We start from the raw sequence: 11368 nt of genomic DNA on the forward strand, positions 1-11368 counted from the left end.
TCATCTATTTCTACACACGTGAGTCAGAATCCTTCGGCCAACTAAAGGACTGTTTACTCCAAGGAGCACTTATAATTTCTGCTCAAGATTAATCACTTACTTCTTCGTGGTGAAACTGTTTTGTTATATTCTTACCTGTGGAGTGTTCCAGCAATTGTGATTTCTCTTCCAAATTAGCATGGTACTGAATCTGCAGCCTGGAGCCTTAAATCTTCCTCATGCACGTAGATTGGAAAATTAATAACAACAATATTCCATTCAGGTGAATTACCACATTCTAGCTGATTAATACTCTTTGGAAGAAGAATGTATTTTTTTTCATGGTTTTGCTTAAATCAGGTAAGCTGAAGTACTGTTACCAAACAAAGGCGCAGCAAATTACTGCAAATGGAGAGGCAAAAGTGTTTTGAAGTTGCTTGTATTTTCTATTCTGTTTTAGGTTTCTAAACAGTAGGCTTTAGTCTCTTTGAATTGTAGGATTTAGTATTTCAATATGCAAAACCAAAGATGTAAAGTTGTCTTGGTGGAAACGTCACAGTTTCATTTTTTCGTAAGATTTCTCTACCTCATGGAACTTTCAGATTGAATCATTTTGGGAGGGGAGACCTCTCCCTATGGCTTGTGCTCTGGAGTGTCTGTCAAGTGTTTCTCCATACTGTTTCCCTTGTACATGTGTACAGGGACAATTTTGTTTCCATAACTGGTCAAGATACACCTGTATTGATGGATGTTCAGCTTTACACAAGAAATTCCTAATGTTATGCTTTAGGAGGGCATCTGAACTGTCTGCTGGGACCAGTATATTCCTATATGAAGTTACTGTTTGAACAGTTAGTACTCTTAGGAATACATGAAGACTGCAAGGATGTCATCACCAATTCCTATGATGCTGCTGTCTTTGGAGAAAAATTATAACTGCAGTGGTCCTTGTCAGGGAAAAAAACAAACCCAAAGAAGGAAAAGGAGTTCAGGTACTTTTACTCTAATTATCAGAGCTGGAATCTGTCTTGTGTGGACAGAATGGTCAAGCAGCTCCTCTGTCTGAGATGTCTTATATAGCTACTGGCCCCATATATGTTTATGGAGGAGAATCTTAAATTAATCCCTGATATTTTTTGCCTGCAGGTCCAGAGTATAGTTAAGCAAGCTGATTTAGAGGGCAGTTTGTCTTGAAGAAGCTTTTTAAGGGTTACACATAAACTGAAACATTAGCAAAGGGGAAAAAAAAAAGTATTTCAAATCTAAAATGTTTTCTGCTTCAGTCTTAAAGGATGTTAATTCTCTGGGATTAGCACAGAAAGGGAACAGAGCTGCAAGTTTCCCTGGAATCAGAGTGTAAATAGCCTTTAACTGCAGAAAATCTAAATACTTGTATTGAAAATTACTTTAGTGGTGACATATGCTGTATGTGGATGACAAGATATCTTAAACAGTAGTTTGGTGGGGTTTTTTTCTGTTCTGGTAAGTTTGATACAAATAGTAATAAAAGTTTTATTTGACTGCTGCTACTGACCCAGGAACAAGCCTTTGTATATATGTGGCTTCTGGTTTTTTTGAGAAGACCGTATTACTGTTGAAAGGACAGAAAACCTTGCTGACAAACACCTATATTGTTTCAATGTATGCATCTGTGGATGCTCAAAATTTTTGTGCAAGCCATGAACCTTTACTGCTCTGCTTTGAGGTGTTTGTTTTTCCAGTCCAATCTCCACTGAACTACAGTTGCCAAATTCTTTTCTTTGAAAGTATGGACAAATCAACTAGTCTGGTACCAGATCTGATTGTACTCAATTAGTCACACAGAAATCAAGATTTTTCAGGTAATGACAACCAGATGGCACTAAAGCATTGAATTCATGTTAGAATTAAACTGGGGGGGGGGGAAATGTGATATTGATTACACAATAATTTGATTTTTGTGGTTTCATATTGCCTGATAGAGTTATTAACCAGTAACTTCTACTTCATGAAGGAAAGTGGCCACTTTTCTATGAAAAAAAAAAATCAGTGATTAGCATTGTGCTGTTATGTGGAGTGTCACTTGCAGGTCACAATCAAGATTTTGTGCTCCATTGAACCTGCAGGCTATATAAACATGGAGCAAGATCTTTCTTCTGCTTTCTTCTGAGAGGCATCAAAAGTAAATGGTCATATATATCCTCCTAAAACCTTGACAGCTGCTGATGTCTAATGGAAAATGGGATTTAACTTGCTTGTAGATGCTTTTGGAGTGTAAAGTCTTTAAATATATTGTAGTAAGAAATAACGCTTCTGAAGCCTTCCAGAGTTTCTTATTGCATCTTTTCTGGGTTTTGGTTTTTGGTTTTTTTCTTCGTGGAGTGAAGAAAAATAAGGAGAAATATCAAAGCCAAAACACTAAGGATACTTCTTATAGAAGAGCTCTGGCTAAGAAGGCTCAGAACTTTAGCTGGATCCAGAGGCACTTCTGAGATCTGTCATAATGGAACAAACTTGCAGCTCTAATGCAAACTGTTCAAATAGGTTTCCACAATGTGCAATGATTGCTGCACAGTTTGCAGGAGGTGCTTCATGGTTAGGGAGGAACATGAATTCTTTTCCAATAAGTTTGCAATCTACATGTCCCTTTATTAAGAATATAATTATTTGTATCTCCTTTCCCTTCTCTCAGTAGCCAGAGAAAGTCTGCTGTAAGGCTGAAGGGATGGCCCTGAAGTTAACTTGGGTATAAACATCCTCATTTTTACTCCAAAGCCTACCTGTTGTAGTCTCATTGCAAAGTATATAGTTCAGATAGAGCTTTGAGAAGGTGCCTTTTAAGCAATTCTTTTGCTAATCTTTTGGAAGACACTAAATTGGTGAGTAGCACCATGCTAGCAGTGTGCTAACAGTGCATGCTGGTTATGTTCTATTTGAAGGCAGACTTGGAACAAAATAAAAATCTATCTCAAAAGCTAGATTTACCTCAGTAAAACCAGAAATTACTCTTTGACTTTGGTTCAGTTTTGGGGAACTGTTGAGACCTGTGACCTTCATTGATAAATATTTCTTCATACCTTCCTTATCAGTTATATCCAGTGCTGGCTTGTGGAAGGTTGTCTGAGTCCTACAGACTTCCATCCTTCTCTTGTTCCTTGGCTAGACTTAGCAATGTGCTATGTTGAAGGAAAGGACTTTCTAGAAGTTAAAACTGGCACAATTTATGTTTTGCTTATGCAAAAATGCTGACCATATCATGTCATATTGCACTCTGCTTGGATAGTTTTTGCATTATATATATAAGTAATTTCATTTGAAAAGCTACAGTTGTTCAGAGAATTTCTCTCTCAAAGGCTATTCTTCACCACATCCTCTGATGCAGCAGCAGCAGCCATTGCAGTTTTGAAGACAAGTTCCTTAGCAGTGTCTGTTACTGCTGCACAATCTCATACGGATTGTCTTTCTCAAGGAACATGTCAACATTTCTCTCTTCATTCAGACATTCCTTCTTAGCATATGAAGTTTTTGGTGTTAAGTGCTGTGAACAGAAATGTAGGTGCTGGTTTTGTGCATGGGCAGTTGTTTATCTTTCCTAGTGAAGCAAAACTTCATACACACACTACTTACAAGTTTGCATGAGGTCCAGGGTTAGTAATGAAATGACTACATTATTGCAGGAGTAAACATTGTTTTTTCTTTTCTGAACCGTTGTGACATTTCCTTTTGTCTTAACTTGTCCTTGGCTATATGCATCAAGACGAGGGACATTTTTTTTCAACAGTGGAAGCTACTTGCTAGCCTTGAGATACAGGAGAGACAAATAAAGAACTTCTGTCGTATGATAATTAACTTACTTGGGAATAATTTTTTAAATGCATTTTCTAACACAGGTCATGAATAAATGTGTAATGCACCTTATGTATATATTATATAAAACGTAAATGTGTGATGATGAAATTTGTTTCCTTTACTTTCAGTTCTCCAGCTGGATTAGTCCTATCCAACAGATATTTAAGACCTGTACATGGCATTCAGAGCCTTCTGCACTGCTATTTTCAAGTTTCAGACTTTGCTGTAATTTCTTTTTTCTCACTCTTAGTGTCAATTTGCATACACCTGGCAAGTAGAGTTCAGTGTAGCTAAATGTGCACATGGAGTCTATATGTAGTAGAGCCATTACTGACTTTCTGCAGTATGTAGATGCTTTTTTATTACTAGTTTCACTGTTCCAAACCTTTGATACACAAACAATAATAGAAATAATGAGTTTAAGTAACATTAATGATTTTAAATATTTTACAAATATGCATATGGTTGGCATGTTCCCCTGGAAAATACAGTTAGCACCAAAATCAAGACTGAGAAATATTCTAAGGAATTTTCAAAAGTGTAAAAGGATAGGAATACATTGTGAAAAAATAAGAATTGGAGTTCAGTATTAAGTGTCAGATTCCTCTTCTTTTTTTTTTTCCTTTTTTTTTTTTTCTGATTTTCAAACTGTGATAATAGAAGAAGGTTTGGAAAATAGGATATGTAAAAGACCACTTTTACAATTAGGCACCACATTTTTTTGACTTACACTGTTACCACTGGTATTTTTTTTTGTTTGGCTGTGTTTTTTGTTGATGTAATTTTCACAGAATTTAGTTTATTTTAAGAGCAGTTTTGCTTTTGGAAGCAGCAGCCTATCTCTGGCAGTCCCTGACATGTTGCCCTTGAACCCTATGCACTCAGGGATTCTGTCCTGCACCCAGGATGCATCTGAGCCAATCTCTGATTGGTTAATGTGGAGCAGATAAGCCCTTTTACCTGAGCAGGAATGGCACAAAGATGCATGTCTTCAGGGATGCTTCTCAGAAATTGATTTTTATCTAGGGGTTTATCCTAACGAGTCTGTCCTCTTCCATTTTGCATCTGGGAGAATGCTACATCTTCATGCGGGATAGAGGATGAATGTCTTGTAATTTGGAGCTGTGTATGGTGTGGATTCATGTGCTGAGGCACGCCGAGTGTCTGAGGCCATGCTACACTCCTATATATTGGTAACATAACTGTGTGCTGAATCTTACCAGTGCAGAAATGAGTTGTCATGGCAGGACACTTTCCCAGTGCTACAGTTGTGTTTAAATGTGTTATGGGGAAAAACAGACATTGGAGAGGCATCTGCAGCAAACCTTCCTCCCTGTTAATTTTCAATGCTCCTTTGTTTGTACCAGGATTAAGAGCTATCATGTGTAGATCTTTCCCATGTAGGACTGGATTTTTTGGAATGCCATATTTACCTTGTCATTACACCATTACTTCTACAGATTTCTGTTTTACGCCTGCATGGTATCTGAATTAAATCTACAGTACTTGCGTTTCTCTATCCTACCTCCCTCTCCCCCAGATTTCTTAACTATTATTTTGTATATCTGAGAATCCTTTCTCACTTCAGCTTCCAGTGTGCTAGAGATGTTGTGGTTTTGGTATGGACTTGTAATTCTATGGTTTATTTCCAGTGGAAAAAGTCACTGAATGCTTGCAAACATATGACTATTCAATAGTAGATTGAATAAAGACAATTGAACTGGCACAAAAGGCTTATAGGAGCAGCTTTGTGACATGTGAACTGAGTTTTGTGAACTGCTGAAGCAGCAAGATCCTTGGATCATGACTATGTCTCAGGGATGATGCAAGGCACACTAAACTGCTCTGAAAAGGCCTTTGGGGCACTACACACTGCTTTCAGGAGATGTCAGTGCAGTGCTCCCAAGGAACACCTCCCACACTGGTTCCAGCATCGTTTACAATAAGAAGTGGTCTGCAAAGGACTGCCACTATTTGCCAGAGAACAGCCTCTGCAGAAAAAGCAGTTGGATGGCCCTGAGGTTGATGGTTGGCTGTGGCTGACATAACAGGCCACACAGTAATATTAAGAAAGGTAAGATGTTGTGGTGGTAACTGTGAGCCTGCTGATTGACTGAGGCCTTCATACTCATTATTTGTCAAGTTAGAGTATTCCCACATAAATGTTGGCCTGTGATTCATGACACAGTGAAGAGCTAAAGGTGTTTTTCATTGCCAATAAATTTGGAGGCAACTCGTAACAGATGGTGGTGTGGTGTTTGCAGTATATCAATACCACTAAGTTACCAGGGAGTGAGATAGTCATTGGTGTTGCTGAAGGTGTAAAGGAAAGGCATTGCTTTTTTTTTGCTCGAAATAACCATAGCAGGTTTATAAAAATAGCCTTACAGCAGCTCTGGAGAAAGCTGGTTCTGTAGTTTGTCTTAGGTACCCAACAGTTCACACAGCCACAATTTGTTCTGCGCCGAACACGTGCTCTGTGCTGCTGCAATCTTCTCCACTGTAGCTTGTCAAAAAACACCAGTCCAAAGATAATTCCTCCTAGCAGGAGCTGACCCCTTCTAAAAACTGACAAGCAGTCATCTTTATGAGGAAGCCCAGGATCTGTAAGGATTTTGTTTCCCTGGTTATTATGACTATTCAAATGCAGAAAATGTTGCTGGCAGCATCCGGTTACGTGGCAGTTTGGAAGGTGCTTACACAAGCAAATCATACCGTGTTCATGGACATGTCTCCAGTTATGTGCCAACATAAGGGTGAGTATAGTATTGTCATTTCTGTACCTTTCAATAAGTAATCAAAGCTCCATGAAGTTTTTGAAGCAGAACGTTTCTCACCAGATCACACAGTCCCACCTTGGCCTGGCCTGTTACAAGTTCATTACAGCTAAGAACCTGTGCCATGAAAGCTTTCACTGACAAGACCATTACCGAGATGATGTTTCTTATTTCCTGATGCTTCCAGTTCCTGTAAAAATTGCCCATGTCTCTTGGATAACATTGCTTATTAAAAGTTTAGTCAGAAACGGAGTTGATTGCTTTGAAGTTCAGGGGTTAGATAGCTGCAGAATAAGTGGTTTGTTTGAAGTCACAGAAAAACTGGTTTGTTTGAAGTCATAGAGCAGTGAAGCTCTGACAGCAGCAGTGACTTTGGGTGCTGCACGGGAGCTTGTGCTTACCCAAGAGGTTATTTGAAGAGAACTGCCAAGTAAAAATACCTGGTGCTCTGTGGTCAGAAGGAAATGCCATTGTATAGGCACAGCCTTCCTCACAAGAAGCAACAAGCAAAAATCTGTGGGCTCACAGCTGCAGCCTGGGATATTGAGAAACATGAACAGATGACAGTTCTGCTTTATAATGATTGTGCAAGAGGGGTGAGCACTCTGGGTTTTAAAAACAACATTTTACAGCATTACCTATTTGTAACTGTAGGTATTTTTCCAAATGAGTTTTATCTAAAACCAGCCTTTGTAATTGTTTTGATTTCAACACAGGTTGCAGTGACAATCATAGGGACTCAGTACATGCAAAGAAGTATAGGGCTGGCCTCACTTGTCCCTTGAGCATGAATTCTTGGTGGCTTTTACTGTTCTCCTTATGGTTATTTTTTCTTAAAAACCTGGAAACTAGACATGAAAAATAATTATTTAAGCTGTTGTATATTGTGTTTGCTCTGTGAGAACCAAATGAGGAGAGGTTTTCTATTGAGATGTATAGATATATGTTTTTATGTGTACATGCTAGGTATTTAGCTTATTTTTTTAAATAAGTATTTAAATAAGTATACACAAAGTATTTTTTATCATTTCTTTGTGTAAAGCAACGAATGTCACAAGTGTGCTTTGGGAAATCTAGTAAAATATCTTCCTTGAACTTTCATGGGTTTTTCCTTTATTTGTAGTTTTCATGTACTCACCTTTTCACTTCACCACTTAGTTTTAGCTGCTTATTTTCTATGATTGTAGTAAGACAAAAAGATTGATGCTGTTGGGTACAGACTGGCACATTTTAAAATGATCCTTTTAAATCTAGTAAAACAGCTAGTGAGAAAGCAATAAACACTGGGAGGGAAACTGCCACTTCAGCTCATGCCAGTTGGACTTTATGCTGTGTCATTAAGAGTTGCTTAGTAGGTAATCTGTAGTGCCTGTTTTATTGGATTAGCAAAAACAAGAACAGTGTTCAACCCTTGTACATAAAGTGAAAATTACCCCATAAACTTTAATTAAAAGCCTAGTGCCAAATAACGTGACTAAATTTGGAAAGCCTGTAGAAATACTGCAGATGAGGATGGGTGGGATTGCTTGCTGTAAAAATGCTAAAAGCCGCCTGAAAAGGGGCAAATCAGAAATTTTCTCAAATTTTAGGTCTCTCTAATGTTTGTGTGTTACCAGAAAAAAAGGAAAATGTTGATCATGGGCCTTAGTGATGTGGGACTTCACTGCCCCTCAGCAGCCTGTACAGTTAGATGAGAAGGAATTAGTATATGAATATGAACTCTTTCCTCACAAGTGTTGAGTGCTGATCTAAATCTGCTTTTCCTTGAGATCTGTGCACAGCTCTCCCTGGTTTTACTTGAATAGTCATTCTCAATCCTTCTCTATCAGGCCTGCTTTTAAAAATGGATTTATTAGTTTGGTGTGTATGTATTCATGGACATGTGTGCTTTTTCTCTAGCAGTCTGTCTGTCATCTTCCACCCCAGCCACTCCCCCTCCAAGACAAGCATCAGCCTTTGGGGTTTGGGTGGTGGAGACAGCTTCCAGCAGAGGCTGACTGTGCTCTCACTCCTTTTGTACCCTTGATCAGAGTATCTCCCTCAAAAGTCCCTGGGCTACATGATGGCCTCCCTGTCATGGTGCACCAGCCTGTGGTGTCTTGTCTGGGCAAAGCTCCCAATCTCCCTTCTCCAGCATGCTCATCTCTGCACCTGAGCTTTAGTGCTTGCACCTGAGCTGCTAGAGCAGGCTGATGAGCCAGGGCAGCCATGGCTGTGTGGCTCCTTTCCCACTGCCAAGCAGGACTTTTCATTGAGTAAGTCAAGGGAGAACAGCTCACCTGGCCGCTGCTATGAAGCTGGCACCTGGCAGAGCCCCTGTTCACATCTCCTGGCCCATGGTTCAACCAATACATTATTTCTTGGTGTGCAAAAGGAAAAAGCTTTTGCTATCAGCTAGACAAACCAGTCTGTCCTGAGTGACCCCACAGCCTGTTTTATCCTTAAGACTGCTCTCCACAGTCTCTCTGTGCATTGCTTCACCTTCTCCCCAGGTGGTGCTGGGTCTGCAGCACAGGGCAGCTCTGTGCACAAGAGGCAGAGGAAGGGCTGTCTTCTCCAGAGAAAAGTCAGATCTCCCAAATGTGGTAATTGTACTATAGCCTGGATTAATCTGTCCTTCCAGTGCTTATAATGGGACAGCAAATACTGAGTTTTCATGAACATGGGGCACTGGCTCAGCAAGGGATACTTACATGGAGAGCTGCCCTGATGTCAGATAAGCATCTGAGATGTGTATTTGAGGGAAGGACCCTTTCACAAACATTCTTTGAGGTGGGACCTTCTAGGGCTGGTTCAATCACTGTAGACAGGTGCAAGTCATTAAACAGAAGAAAAGAAAAACCAGACATGTTTTATTGTCAAATTCCCCCAAGCTATTTTGGTATACAGGGCAAACATTCAGTAGGAACTTCTTCAAGCTCTAATTAGCTACACTTGAGTAATAAGAGTTCTTATGGTAAGTATTAACATGGAGGACTACATAAGGCCCTTGCCAGCTTAGTCAGTGTGGTCACACCTCCCTCTTTTAGCAGCCACAGCCTGGAGGCAGGAACCAGTGATTAAAATATTTAGCAGCCTCTGCTGCTGTATAGCTGTGTGGTCTGTGGGAAATGTAAAAGGTTAGCCCCGAGGAGTTGTTCCCAGAGGAGATAGTTACAGGTGCCTCTGGGCTTTTTGCATATACCACAGAAATTTGGATAGAGGGAAGGAAAGTTTGGGGTTTTTTTGGGTTTTTTGTTGTTTTTTTTTTTTTTTTTTTAATTTAAAGGTGAAACTCAGCACTAGTGACTGCACTACCCAAATTGCTTCCTTGGCTAATTTGTGGGAAATGGTGAAGCAAGAGCCCAGCCAAGCCTGGGGGTCATGACCATAGTCTCTGTGTGGGCAGCAGCTCTCCCTTCTCCCCTCAGCCCTCCAAGCAGACTCACTTTTTCAGTAGGACTTTCTGTGATGGATGCCCATTAGGCTTTGTTTGAAAACCAGCTCCTATGTCCTGGGTACGATTAGAATGTAAATTATGTTATGCACCATACTCCACACAGCACAAGTACTGAAACCTTCATTTCCTAGAAGTGCAGAACATGCTGAGTTGGAAAGGACTCATCAGGATCATCAACACTCAACTCCCCTCTCTGCACAGGACACCCCATGAGCTACACCGTGTGTCTGAGAGCATTGTTCAAATAATTCTTGAACTCTGTCAAGCTTGAGGCTGTGACCACTTTCCTGGGGAGTCTGTGTCAGTTTCCAACCACCCTCTGGATTAAACACCTTTTTCTGATATCTAACTTAAACTGACTCTGCTTCATTCCATTTCCTCAAGTCCTGTCACTGGTCACCAGAGAGAAGAAATGAGTGCCTGCCTCTGTGCTTTGCCTTCTGAGGATGTTGGAAACACACAACCAGGGTTACCCCGTCCCAGGTGCAGAGTCCAGCACTTATATGGCAACCACCAGAGCAAAAATACTGCTGCAAATAGTCCAATCCTGTTAAATGTCTTCATTAATGATCAGGTTGTAGTGTCCTTCCTTACTTGGAGATACTTAAAACCCCTCTGACATGGTCCTGGGCAACCATCTCTCAGTGGCCCTGCTAGAGCAGGGGGTTTGACAAGATAACCTCCAGACATCTCCTACAACCTCAGCCACTGCATGACTGGGATTTGGGGCACTGTCTTGCCCTCAGCCCCCCACTGCTGTTTTACTGACACTCATGACTTGCGTGTTACCACAGGAAGCAAGAAACTGCCACCCCACAAGGAACTCTGTGTAAAAAGGCTTTGTTTCAGCAGGATGCCTCCAGTAAACCTGTACCTTATGTTCCCTAGTTATTTAGCTACGGACAGATGAATTTGATGACACTTCCCTGAGCCAGCCCATCATTTCCCTTTCCAGCAGCTTTGGTTTTTCCTATCCAAAGCATTACATTAGCTCTGAGGTCATTATTGCCTGCAGGAATGGCACATTCATGGTACCACCAGCAGCATCTATCTGATGTTGTACTCTCAAGCTTTGGGATATGTCTCTGTGTGCCTCCAGCCCCAGCCCCAGTTCCTGATCCTCGCAAGCTGCACTTCAGAGCAGACAAACCATGAGGCATTTGGGTGAGGGGGGAGATTTAAAAGAGCTGGTGTTGGTTAGTGGGGTCTGCTTGACTGCACAGAGATGCTGGCAGAAGGACTGTCCTTTTGCTGCAGTGTTATTTTTCCCAACAGAAAGCAAGAAATTTCTAGGGTAACTCTTTAGAACAGATGTTCAAATAGGGCTATAGGGATGTAAAGGGGT

The sequence above is a fragment of the Lonchura striata genome, chromosome 5 (assembly GCF_050655825.1).
Source record: "Lonchura striata isolate lonStrDom1 chromosome 5, ASM5065582v1, whole genome shotgun sequence".
Classification (NCBI taxonomy): Eukaryota; Metazoa; Chordata; class Aves; order Passeriformes; family Estrildidae; genus Lonchura; species Lonchura striata.